The sequence below is a fragment of the Lathyrus oleraceus genome, chromosome 3 (genome assembly GCF_024323335.1).
Source record: "Lathyrus oleraceus cultivar Zhongwan6 chromosome 3, CAAS_Psat_ZW6_1.0, whole genome shotgun sequence".
Classification (NCBI taxonomy): domain Eukaryota; kingdom Viridiplantae; phylum Streptophyta; class Magnoliopsida; order Fabales; family Fabaceae; genus Lathyrus; species Lathyrus oleraceus.
In genome coordinates this window covers 11,428,135-11,443,123 of record NC_066581.1, presented here as the reverse complement: position 1 = coordinate 11,443,123, position 14,989 = coordinate 11,428,135, and positions in this window count along the sequence as shown.

The following is a 14,989-nucleotide window of genomic DNA, read 5'->3' as shown; positions in this document are numbered from 1 at the left end:
GTTTTGCCGTTGTTGAATTCTATTTTAAAGTATAATTTCTTTCAATTTTTTGAAAGGCATGTGCTATTTAATATTAAACCAATTTAATTATTTGTTACTTTTAAATCTTCCTTTAATATAATACAATCAACAAAATTAAAAGAAAATATTAACAAAAAATAATATGTTAATTATTATGTATGTTAGCAACTTCAAATTCGGAAGTTAAATTGAACATAATCAAACATTAATATATATCAAAACAAAAAACTTAGTTAATTCAGATTAAAATATTCTTACAATAACTTTAATAATTTATTCTAATTTTTATTATTTTATAGTAATATTAACTATAAATTACAAGCCCTTTTTCGAGATATTTTCATTATTGTCTCTTGTTTTGAAAATTTGAACATAATTTAACGTTAATACATCAATTAGAAAAACAAACTTTTGTCTTACTAATGGCTCTTTCGAAATTAATAATTATTTATTTTTTAGTTCTGTTTCTACACATTTTCAAAAAAAAGTTCTATATACTTTTTAGATCAATGGTTTTTAAGCTGATTCTCTAGGTGCTAATGTAAAAAATCACGTCTCTGGTTGACATGATTGGATAAATGAGTAGATTAGTGGGCGACGACATCCGCCATTAAGATGGGCTTTCTTTCTAAATACATTGATCTTCATAATGCCCATAGAATCAAAACAAAGTGTATTGTCCATACTTTCAATCATTATATGAAGTTTGATGTCGTTGGCAATGACTAAATTATTGTCGAATCAAGTACAATTCTTGAAAACTATCTTTTTATATACTAATAAATGTTATGTAATGATAAATTTAAACTTACATCGAATTTAAAGAAATATTGTAATGCTAAATGATGTTTTGCCGTTGTTGAATTCTATTTTAAAGTATAATTTCTTTCAATTTTTGAAAGACATGTGCTATTTAATATTAAATCACTTTAAATATTTGTTACTTTTAAATCTTCCTTTAATATAACACAATCAATAAAATTAAAAGTAAATGTTAACAAAAAACAATATGTTAATTATTCTGTATTTTAGCAATTGCAAATTCGGAAGTTAAATTTAACATAATCAAAGATTAATATATATCAAAACAAAAAACTTAGTTACTTCAGATTGAAATATTCTTACAACAACTTTAATAATTTATTCTAATTTTTATTATTTTATAGTAATATTAACTATAAATTACAAGCCCTTTTTCGAGATATATTCATTATTGTCTCTTGTTTTGAAAATTTGAACATACTTTAACATTAATACATAAATTAGAAAAACAAACTTTTGTCTTAATAATGTTACTTTTTAAATTAATAATTATTTATTCTTTAGTTTTGTTTCAACACATTTTCAAAAAAAAAATCTATATACTTTTAAGATCAATGGTTTTGAAGTTGATTCTCTAGGTGCTAATGTAAAAAATCACGTCTATAGTTGACATTATTGGATAAATGAGTAGATTAGTGGGCGACGACGTCCGACTTTAAGATGGGTTTTCTCTCTAAATACATTGAACTTCATAATGCCCATAGAATCAAAACAAACTGTCTTGTCCACACTTTCAATCATTATATGAAGTTTGATGTCGTTGGCAATGACAAAATTATTAGCGAATCAAGTACAATTCTTGAGAACTATCTTATTATATATTAATAAATGTTATGTATTGATAAATTTAAACTTACATCGAATTTAAAGGAATATTGTAATGCTAAATGATGTTTTGCCGTTGTTGAATTCTATTTTAAAGTATAATTTCTTTCAATTTTTTGAAAGGCATGTGCTATTTAATATTAAACCACTTTAATTATTTGTTACTTTTAAATCTTCCTTTAATATAATACAATCAACAAAATTAAAAGAAAATATTAACAAAAAATAATATGTTAATTATTATGTATGTTAGCAACTTCAAATTCGGAAGTTAAATTGAACATAATCAAACATTAATATATATCAAAACAAAAAACTTAGTTAATTCAGATTAAAATATTCTTACAATAACTTTAATAATTTATTCTAATTTTTATTATTTTACAGTAATATTAACTATAAATTACAAGCCCTTTTTCGAGATATTTTCATTATTGTCTCTTGTTTTGAAAATTTGAACATAATTTAACGTTAATACATCAATTAGAAAAACAAACTTTTGTATTACTAATGGCTCTTTCGAAATTAATAATTATTTATTTTTTAGTTCTGTTTCTACACATTTTCAAAAAAAAGTTCTATATACTTTTTAGATCAATGGTTTTTAAGCTGATTCTCTAGGTGCTAATGTAAAAAATCACGTCTCTGGTTGACATGATTGGATAAATGAGTAGATTAGTGGGCGACGACATCCGCCATTAAGATGGGCTTTCTTTCTAAATACATTGATCTTCATAATGCCCATAGAATCAAAACAAAGTGTATTGTCCACACTTTCAATCATTATATGAAGTTTGATGTCGTTGGCAATGACTAAATTATTGTCGAATCAAGTACAATTCTTGAAAACTATCTTTTTATATACTAATAAATGTTATGTAATGATAAATTTAAACTTACATCGAATTTAAAGAAATATTGTAATGCTAAATGATGTTTTGCCGTTGTTGAATTCTATTTTAAAGTATAATTTCTTTCAATTTTTTGAAAGACATGTGCTATTTAATATTAAATCACTTTAAATATTTGTTACTTTTAAATCTTCCTTTAATATAACACAATCAAGAAAATTAAAAGTAAATGTTAACAAAAAATAATATGTTAATTATTGTATTTTAGCAACTGTAAATTCGGAAGTTAAATTTAACATAATCAAACATTAATATATATCAAAACAAAAAACTTAGTTAATTCAGATTGAAATATTCTTACAACAACTTTAATAATTTATTTTAATTTTTATTATTTTATAGTAATATTAATTATAAATTACAAGCCCTTTTTCGAGATATTTTCATTATTGTCTCTTGTTTTGAAAATTTGAACATAATTTAACGTTAATACATCAATTAGAAAAACAAACTTTTGTCTTACTAATGGCTCTTTCGAAATTAATAATTATTTATTTTTTAGTTTTGTTTCTACACATTTTCAAAAAAAAGTTCTATATACTTTTTAGATCAATGGTTTTGAAGCTGATTCTCTAGGTGCTAATGTAAAAAATCACGTCTCTGGTTGACATTATTGGATAAATAGTAGATTAGTGGGCGACGACATCCGCCATTAAGATGGGCTTTCTCTCTAAATACATTGATCTTCATAATGCCCATAGAATCAAAACAAAGTGTATTGTCCATACTTTCAATCATTATATGAAGTTTGATGTCGTTGGCAATGACTAAATTATTGTCGAATCAAGTACAATTCTTGAAAACTATCTTTTTATATATTAATAAATGTTATGTAATGATAAATTTAAACTTACATCGAATTTAAAGGAATTGTAATGCTAAATGATGTTTTGCCGTTGTTGAATTCTATTTTAAAGTATAATTTCTTTAAATATTTTGAAAGGCATGTGCTATTTAATATTAAACCACGTTAATTATTTGTTACTTTTAAATCTTCCTTTAATATAACACAATCAACAAATTAAAAGAAAATATTAACAAAAAATAATATGTTAATTATTATGTATTTTAGCAACTTCAAATTCGGAAGTTAAATTGAACATAATCAAACATTAATATATATCAAAACAAAAAACTTAGTTAATTCAGATTAAAATATTCTTACAACAACTTTAATAATTTATTCTAATTTTTATTATTTTATAGTAATATTAACTATAAATTACAAGCCCTTTTTCGAGATATTTTCATTATTGTCTCTTGTTTTGAAAATTTGAACATAATTTACGTTAATACATCAATTAGAAAAACAAACTTTTGTCTTACTAATGGCTCTTTCGAAATTAATAATTATTTATTTTTAGTTGTGTTTCTACACATTTTCAAAAAAAAGTCTATATACTTTTTAGATCAATGGTTTTGAAGCTGATTCTCTAGGTGCTAATGTAAAAAATCACGTCTCTGGTTGACATTATTGGATAAATGAGTAGATTAGTGGGCGACGACATCCGCCATTAAGATGGGCTTTCTCTCTAAATACATTGATCTTCATAATGCCCATAGAATCAAAACAAAGTGTATTGTCCACACTTTCAATCATTATATGAAGTTTGATGTCGTTGGCAATGACTAAATTATTGTCGAATCAAGTACAATTCTTGAAAACTATCTTTTTATATATAATAAATGTTATGTAATGATAAATTTAAACTTACATCGAATTTAAAGAAATATTGTAATGCTAAATGATGTTTTGCCGTTGTTGAATTCTATTTTAAAGTATAATTTCTTTAAATTTTTTGAAAGGCATGTGCTATTTAATATTAAATCACTTTAAATATTTGTTACTTTTAAATCTTCCTTTAATATAACACAATCAACAAAATTAAAAGTCAATGTTAACAAAAACTAATATGTTAATTATTGTATTTTAGCAACTGTAAATTCGGAAGTTAAATTTAACATAATCAAACATTAATATATATCAAAACAAAAAACTTAGTTACTTCAGATTGAAATATTCTTACAACAACTTTAATCATTTATTTTAATTTTTATTATTTTATAGTAATATTAACTATAAATTACAAGCCCTTTTTCGAGATATTTTCATTATTGTCTCTTGTTTTGAAAATTTGAACATAATTTAACGTTAATACATCAATTAGAAAAACAAACTTTTGTATTACTAATGGCTCTTTCGAAATTAATAATTATTTATTTTTTAGTTCTGTTTCTACACATTTTCAAAAAAAAGTTCTATATACTTTTTAGATCAATGGTTTTTAAGCTGATTCTCTAGGTGCTAATGTAAAAAATCACGTCTCTGGTTGACATGATTGGATAAATGAGTAGATTAGTGGGCGACGACATCCGCCATTAAGATGGGCTTTCTTTCTAAATACATTGATCTTCATAATGCCCATAGAATCAAAACAAAGTGTATTGTCCACACTTTCAATCATTATATGAAGTTTGATGTCGTTTGCAATGACTAAATTATTGTCGAATCAAGTACAATTCTTGAAAACTATCTTTTTATATACTATTAAATGTTATGTAATGATAAATTTAAACTTACATCGAATTTAAAGAAATATTGTAATGCTAAATGATGTTTTGCCGTTGTTGAATTCTATTTTAATTTATAATTTCTTTCAATTTTTTGAAAGACATGTGCTATTTAATATTAAATCACTTTAAATATTTGTTACTTTTAAATCTTCCTTTAATATAACACAATCAAGAAAATTAAAAGTAAATGTTAACAAAAAATAATATGTTAATTATTGTATTTTAGCAACTGTAAATTCGGAAGTTAAATTTAACATAATCAAACATTAATATATATCAAAACAAAAAACTTAGTTAATTCAGATTAAAATATTCTTACAACAACTTTAATAATTTATTTTAATTTTTATTATTTTATAGTAATATTAATATAAATTACAAGCCCTTTTCGAGATATTTTCATTATTGTCTCTTGTTTTGAAAATTTGAACATAATTTAAATTAATACATAAATTAGAAAAACAAACTTTTGTCTTACTAATTAATGTTATTTTTGAAATTAATAATTATTTATTCTTTAGTTTTGTTTCTACACATTTTCAAAAAAAAAATTCTATATACTTTTAAGATCAATGGTTTTGAAGTTGATTCTCTAGGTGCTAATGTAAAAAATCACGTCTATGGTTGACATTATTGGATAAATGAGTAGATTAGTGGGCGACGACGTCCGACTTTAAGATGGGTTTTCTCTCTAAATACATTGAACTTCATAATGCCCATAGAATCAAAACAAGTTGTATTGTCCACACTTTCAATCGTTATATGAAGTTTGATGTCGTTGGCAATGACAAAATTATTGTCGAATCAAGTACAATTCTTGAAAACTATCTTATTATATATTAATAAATGTTATGTAATGATAAATTTAAACTTACATCGAATATAAAGGAAATTGTAATGCTAAATGATGTTTTGCCGTTGTTGAATTCTATTTTAAAGTATAATTTCTTTAAATATTTTGAAAGGCATGTGCTATTTAATATTAAACCACGTTAATTATTTGTTTCTTTTAAATCTTCCTTTAATATAACACAATCAACAAAATTAAAAGAAAATGTTAACAAAAAATAATATGTTAATTATTATGTATTTTAGCAACTTCAAATTCGGAAGTTAAATTGAGCATAATCAAACATTAATATATATCAAAACAAAAAACTTAGTTAATTCAGATTAAAATATTCTTACAACAACTTTAATAATTTATTCTAATTTTTATTATTTTATAGTAATATTAACTATAAATTACAAGCCCTTTTTCGAGATATTTTCATTATTGTCTCTTGTTTTGAAAATTTGAACATAATTTCACGTTAATACATCAATTATAAAACAAACTTTTGTCTTACTAATGGCTCTTTCGAAATTAATAATTATTTATTTTTTAGTTTTGTTTCTACATATTTTCAAAAAAAAGTTCTATATACTTTTTAGAACAATGGTTTTGAAGCTGATTCTCTAGGTGCTAATGTAAAAAATCACGTCTCTGGTTGACATTATTGGATACATAAGTAGATTAGTGGGCGACGACATCCGCCATTAAGATGGGCTTTCTCTCTAAATACATTGATCTTCATAATGCCCATAGAATCAAAACAAAGTGTATTGTACATACTTTCAATCATTAAATGAAGTTTGATGTCGTTGGCAATGACTAAATTATTGTCGAATCAAGTACAATTCTTGAAAACTATCTTTTTATATATTAATAAATGTTATGTAATGATAAATTTAAACTTACATCGAATTTAAAGGAAATTGTAATGCTAAATGATGTTTTGCCGTTGTTGAATTCTATTTTAAAGTATAATTTCTTTAAATATTTTGAAAGGCATGTGCTATTTAATATTAAACCACGTTAATTATTTGTTACTTTTAGATCTTCATTTAATATAACATAATCAACAAAATTAAAAGAAAATATTAACAAAAAATAATATGTTAATTATTATGTATTTTAGCAACTTCAAATTCGGAAGTTAAATTGAACATAATCAAACATTAATATATATCAAAACCAAAAACTTAGTTAATTCAGATTAAAATATTCTTACAACAACTTTAATAATTTATTCTAATTTTTATTATTTTATAGTAATATTAACTATAAATTACAAGCCATTTTTCGAGATATTTTCATTATTGTCTCTTGTTTTGAAAATTTGAACATAATTTTACGTTAATACATCAATTAGAAAAACAAACTTTTGTCTTACTAATGGCTCTTTCGAAATTAATAATTATTTATTTTTTAGTTGTGTTTCTACACATTTTCAAAAAAAAGTTCTATATACTTTTTAGATCAATGGTTTTGAAGCTGATTCTCTAGGTGCTAATGTAAAAAATCACGTCTCTGGTTGACATTATTGGATAAATGAGTAGATTAGTGGGCGACGACATCTGCCATTAAGATGGGCTTTCTCTCTAAATACATTGATCTTCATAATGCCCATAGAATCAAAACAAAGTGTATTGTCCACACTTTCAATCATTATATGAAGTTTGATGTCGTTGGCAATGACTAAATTATTGTCGAATCAAGTACAATTCTTGAAAACTATCTTTTTATATATTAATAAATGTTATGTAATGATAAATTTAAACTTACATCGAATTTAAAGAAATATTGTAATGCTAAATGATGTTTTGCCGTTGTTGAATTCTATTTTAAAGTATAATTTCATTAAATATTTTGAAAGGCATGTGCTATTTAATATTAAATCACTTTAAATATTTGTTACTTTTAAATCTTCCTTTAATATAACACAATCAACAAAATTAAAAGTAAATGTTAACAAAAACTAATATGTTAATTATTGTATTTTAGCAACTGTAAATTCGGAAGTTAAATTTAACATAATCAAACATTAATATATATCAAAACAAAAAACTTAGTTACTTCAGATTGAAATATTCTTACAACAACTTTAATCATTTATTTTAATTTTTATTATTTTATAGTAATATTAACTATAAATTACAAGCCCTTTTTCGAGATATATTCATTATTGTCTCTTGTTTTGAAAATTTGAACATAATTTAACATTAATACATAAATTAGAAAAACAAACTTTTGTCTTACTAATGTTATTTTTTGAAATTAATAATTATTTATTCTTTAGTTTTGTTTCTACACATTTTCAAAAAAAAAAATCTATATACTTTTAAGATCAATGGATTTGAAGTTGATTCCCTAGGTGCTAATGTAAAAAATCACGTCTATGGTTGACATTATTGGATAAATGAGTAGATTAGTGGGCGACGACATCCGACTTTAAGATGGGTTTTCTCTCTAAATACATTGAACTTCATAATGCCCATAGAATCAAAACAAGCTGTATTGTTCACACTTTCAATCGTTATATGAAGTTTGATGTCGTTGGCAATGACAAAATTATTGTCGAATCAAGTACAATTCTTGAAAACTATCTTATTATATGTTAATAAATGTTATGTAATCATAAATTTAAACTTACATCGAATTTAAAGGAAATTGTAATGCTAAATGATGTTTTGCCGTTGTTGAATTCTATTTTAAAGTATAATTTCTTTAAATATTTTGAAAGGCATGTGCTATTTAATATTAAACCACGTTAATTATTTGTTACTTTTAAATCTTCCTTTAATATAACACAATCAACAAAATTAAAAGAAATTATTAACAAAAAATAATATGTTAATTATTATGTATTTTAGCAACTTCAAATTCGGGAGTTAAATTGAACATAATCAAACAATAATATATATCAAAACAAAAAACTTTGTTAATTCAGATTAAAATATTCTTACAACAACTTTAATAATTTATTCTAATTTTTATTATTTTATAGTAATATTAACTATAAATTACAAGCCCTTTTTCGAGATATTTTCATTATTGTCTCTTGTTTTGAAAATTTGAACATAATTTAACGTTAATACATCAATTAGAAAAACAAACTTTTGTCTTACTAATGGCTCTTTCGAAATTAATAATTATTTATTTTTTAGTTTTGTTTCAACACATTTTCAAAAAAAAAGTTCTATACACTTTTTAGATCAATGGTTATGAAGTTGATTCTCTAGGTGCTAATGTAAAAAATCACGTATCTGGTTGACATTATTGGATAAATGAGTAGATTAGGGGGCGACAACATCCGCCATTAAGATGGGTTTTCTATCTAAATACATTGATCTTCATAATGCCCATAGAATCAAAACAAAGTGTATTGTCCACACTTTCAATCATTATATGAAGTTTGATGTCGTTGGCAATAACAAAATTATTGTCGAATCAAGTACAATTCTTGAAAACTATCTTTTTATATATTAATAAATGTTATGTAATGATAAATTTAAACTTACATCGAATTTAAAGAAATATTGTAATGCTAAATGATGTTTTGTCGTTGTTGAATTCTATTTTAAAGTATAATTTCTTTAAATATTTTGAAAGGCATGTGCTATTTAATATTAAATCACTTCAAATATTTGTTACTTTTAAATATTCCTTTAATATAACACAATCAACAAAATTAAAAGTAAATGTTACCAAAAAATAATATGTTAATTATTGTATTTTAGCAACTGTAAATTCGGAAGTTAAATTTAACATAATAAAAAATTAATATATATCAAAACAAAAAACTTAGTTAGTTCAGATTGAAATATTCTTACAACAACTTTAATAATTTATTCTAATTTTTATTATTTTATAGTAATATTAACTATAAATTAGAAGCTCTTTTTCGAGATATATTCATTATTGTCTCTTGTTTTGAAAATTTGAACATAATTTAACATTAATACATAAATTAGAAACCCAAACTTTTGTCTTACTAATGTTACTTTTGAAATTAATAATTATTTATTCTTTTATTTTGTTTCTACACATTTTCAAAAAAAAATCAATATACTTTTAAGATCAATGGTTTTGAAGCTGATTCTCTAGGTGCTAATGTAAAAAATCACGTCTCTGGTTGACATTATTGGATAAATGAGTAGATTAGTGGGCGACGACGTCCGCCATTAAGATGGGTTTTCTCTCTAAATACATTGAACTTCATAATGCCCATAGAATCTAAACAAATTGTATTGTCCACACTTTCAATCATTATATGAAGTTTGATGTCGTTGTCAATGACAAAATTATTGTCGAATCAAGTACAATTCTTGAAAACTATCTTATTATATTTTAATAAATGTTATGTAATGATAAATTTAAACTTACATCGAATTTACAGAAATATTGTAATGCCATTATGTTTTGCTGTCGTTGAATTCTATTTTAAAGTATAATTTCTTTCAATTTTTTGAAAGGCATGTGCTATTTAATATTAAACCACTTTAATTATTTGTTACTTTTAAATCTTCCTTTAATATAACACAATCAACAAAATTAAGAGTAAATGTTAACAAAAAATAATATGTTAATTATTATGTATTTTAGCAGCTGCAAATTCGGAAGTTAAATTGAACATAATCAAACATTAATATATATCAAAACAAAAAACTTAGTTAATTCAGATTAAAATATTCTTACAACAACTTTAATAATTTATTCTAATTGTTATTATTTTATAGTAATATTTACTATAAATTACAAGCCCTTTTTCGAGATATATACATTAATGTCTCTTGTTATGAAAATTTGAACATAATTTAACGTTAATACATCAATTAGAAAAACGGGCAAATTTACCGAGATAACCCACTTTTTCGAAGAAATTCCCAAAATAACCCACTTTTCAGCAAAATTCCCAATCTACCCCACTTTTAGGAGGAGGCGCCAATTGGATTGGCGACCCCTCTTAAAAATTGCTAGGAGGCGCCAATTGGATTGGCTAGGGCACCTGCCCTAGCCAGTCCAAATGGCGCCTATGTGTAATTTTTAAGAGGGGGCGCCAATCCAATTGGCGCCTCCCTTAAAAGAGCCTCAAATGAAAAAACCTCCAACATGAAAGTTGTATAGCTTTTCAAGACAATGAATTTGGATATACATTTTGCATCATTTGGATTTTTTATGAGAAAGTTATGGGCAGTTGAAGTTGGACTTCTGAGTTTTTCAACTGTAATCTGACCTATAATGTCTTGCATTATTTCATGTGTTTCTTTTAGAGTTATGAAATTTTGTCCAACATAACAACTGAAGTAGACATCTTAAATTTTTCAATGCACTTGGTCCCACCTCAAAATAATTAAAAATGAGTGAGTTAGGTCCCTGCGAAGTTGACCCAAAATTAGGGTTTCTGTCAAAATGACCTATAATGTTTTGAAATGAATGATGAGCTTCCAAGTTTCAAATGGATTTTTGATGAACATGAAAGTTGTTCATATGGCGACTGTTGTTAAAACTTGAATGGAGGCGCCAATTGGATTGGCTAGGGTGTAACACCTCAAAATTTGCCCTCCTCTCTTGGGACTAGCTTAACATATTGCATTGCATTTTTAGGTCATTAGGCATTGCATATTGCATATCATGTGGTAACATTGTGCAAGTCGTCCTTCAAAAGTCTTGATCAGGAGATGAAGAGGTGGAGATGCATGCTAGGGTTTCATTGACTGATTATTGATCATCTGAGGATGTGTGCATCAAATTAGGGTTTTGTGATTCTCAAAGAAGATTGGTCTTCATCTTGATTGGAATGATTCATCATCATCATCATGGTTTGTCATCATCAAGTGACTGATTATATACCTTGAGATTAGGGTTTTGACCACTGGTCAACCCTAATCAGTTGCATTGGGCCAATCAGGGTTTGTGCAGGAGATGGGGTCTGTGATGGATATGGGGATCATCATGTGATTTTATTGAGCTTATTGAGGCTAGGGTTTCATCCTTGAGCCACTTCATCAGAGAATTGGGGCTCAGCTTGATCAGTGCATTGCCAAATTCATCTATCAACTGAAAAAGTCAATTGTGGTCAACTGTGCTTGATTTTATGGATTTGGAGGTGGGAGAGAGTTGGATACACTTCATTCATGTTGAAATAAGTGTCATTTGACATTTCAAAGCTCAAGAATGAAGAAAATAAAGTCAGGAGAAAAATTGCCAAAAATAGAAAGTGACTTCTAATGGAAGTTTCCAAAAATGGAAAGTTTTTCATCACAAAATTACATGTCCAAAAAAGCTTCAAGTGAAAATTTGTTCAACATGAAAGTTGTAGATCTTGATCTCAACTTTCCAAAAAGTCCAAGAACTTGAAATTCCTATGTATGGTTGACAAGTTATGATCCATTCATTTTCCAAAAATGCCTATAATCAAAGTGGCATAACTTTCACATGGAATGTCCAAAATGGATGATCTTTTTATGAGCAAACTCCATTTCACATGTACTTTCATGGTGCATAATCAAAATTCATCAAAAATGGTCAATGCAAAAGGTCAATTTTCAAGTGCAACAATTAAAATCCAAGGGCAAAATGGTCCAAGTTGAGAAATACATGGAATTTTGAAATGAGGATTTTTGCAACACACTCCAAATGACATTTAGAAGTTGCTTGAGCTGTCATGAGCTGTCACATGGCAAAATTTGGCAAGGCCATTTTGGAACTTTCATTTAAAGTGCAATTAAGCTAATTTCATTTCATTTTTGCTAATTGAGATTAGTAAATTGGATTAGCATTGGTATAAATGATTAATCATAACAGAATGTTAATCATAATCACAATTCACAAGAAATCTAACTAACTTTCCCTCCATTTTCTCCAAAATTCATCAAGAACTTCATCACTACTTTTCAAGATTTCTCCACGAATTCTCCATCAATTGGCTTGATTCTTTTTGATTCATCTTCCATACACCTTGAGGAGGATCTGTTTTGATATGCCATTGCCAAAAGATTGAAGAATCGCAACTGTTCATCATGAGCTCAACAATGGTGATTTGAGAATTCTTGCAATTGAAGCAACCTCGAGCCAAGGATCTTCTTCCAATCAACTTCCTCAACCTTCATCTTCATCTGTTTGAGGCTTTTGCATCCAGAAACATTGAATTCAACAGCTGCTTCATTCAAGGTGCATAAATTCGAATTTCACCATTTCTTAAATTATCATATGCTTTTGAAAGATCATTCAATGTAGAACACGATGATACTCTTGGCTTATGAAATGATTGAGTGTGGAGTGAGATATATCGATTTGAATGTTTGATGTCATTTCTTTTTTTGATCGATCCGTGAGTTGTGGTTAGAGTTAGGGCAAATGAGTTGCATATCTTGAATCTACATGCTCATGCGGTTCTTTTGATTATACTCTTGTTGATTTTGGTGGAGATTAGTTGTTCTTCATTTTCTGCAATTTTCTGGAAATTTGTTGCTCAAGAACACGTGAAATATGCTGCTAGATCTTCATTTTGCCTTTCCTGGTTTTGAATTGTGTTTCCCTCTTCCCAGGTCCAATGAGCGCGTGCCATGTAATGTTTTCAATACTACGTCGTTTTGGCCAGTGGCATTAGTATTACAAAAATGCCACTGGCGCATTTAATTTATATTATTCTTTATTTCTTTTTCATTTTTCAATTACATTTTGTTACATGATCTTTATAAATTCATATCTCACTCAAAACTCATCCAAATTTTGTGAAATTTTTTGCATAATGCTCATGATGATGTGTAGAATTTAATGGTTATTTTTGTGGATTTTTTGCATGTGTAGAAAAATAATTGGCTTAGGGTTTATGGAATGTGTCACATTTTTGTATGTTTTGCCAAAACCTTCATGAAATACTCATACCTTTAGAGAAATGGATGAAATTTTTTGTGCTTGTTCTGGACATGTTGCTGGTGATTTTCATATAGAGCTTGTGATTTTTGGATACTTGGTGATGGAGATATGATTTTTTAATTAGAGGGGTGACAATTTGTGTCACACCAAGCTAGGTCAACTTTCTGATTTTATTTAAAATGCTTAGGGATGTTTGATTGAGCTAATTTTTTGCATGAATGATCATTGATATGTCAAGATAACATGTGAATTTTGCTGGATTTGTTGGTTGCATTTTCTAATTGATTGATAATTTTCTTTCCTGTTGAGCCATTTGGTAACTTTGTGTGACACATGTTTGTATTTCATTTGTGAAATTCTCATGGTGTATTGGATGAAGATGAAATTTGGTATGAGGATTGTAGACACATTATAGGACATTTTGGTTTTGATCCCATTCATTTCTTAATTGTTATCACTGTTTTATGATTTTTGGAAGTTGATGTTTGTGTTGATGCCTTGTTTTGGCTTGTATAAATGTGTCTGGACTTCTTGATTTTCATTGACCTACTTACTTTTGTCCAATTGAGCTGAAAATTGACATGCTATGCCTTGAATGTGTCCTGTTTAGGTGTGAATTTTTGTGGAATTAATTGAATTATTTTGGTATGCTTTTGATTGAGATGGTTCTGTTTGGTCATTTGAAGTTGCAAATTGCATGTTTGATACTATTTTGTGCATGAAATGATAATGGTGATTGATATGAGCATGGGACCAATTGCATTTGTTTCTAATTTGTTTGAATGTGATTTTGGATAAATTTCACTTGCTGTTTAGGATTTTTTATCTCCTTTGGACCCTAGGCTTGGCCTAGTGGTCTAGTTTCTCACATTTGGTTTGGATTTTCAGGTTAAAAGTGCAAAAGGCTTAAAGGAAAGAAATTCAAGTTGTAAATTGAGATTGTTTGATGTTGTAAACTAACATTGACTTTGTGTTGTAGGGTTTGATGCTTGAGTTTGAGCTCATGGCTTGCACTTGTGTGCATTAACTTGTGTTTGGTTGTACAGATTAACTTTTGCTGTTTACTGTTGGTTTGTCTGAGTACTAATTGTGCTAGATTGATTCTAGGTACCATAGTCGCTTCTGTCATACC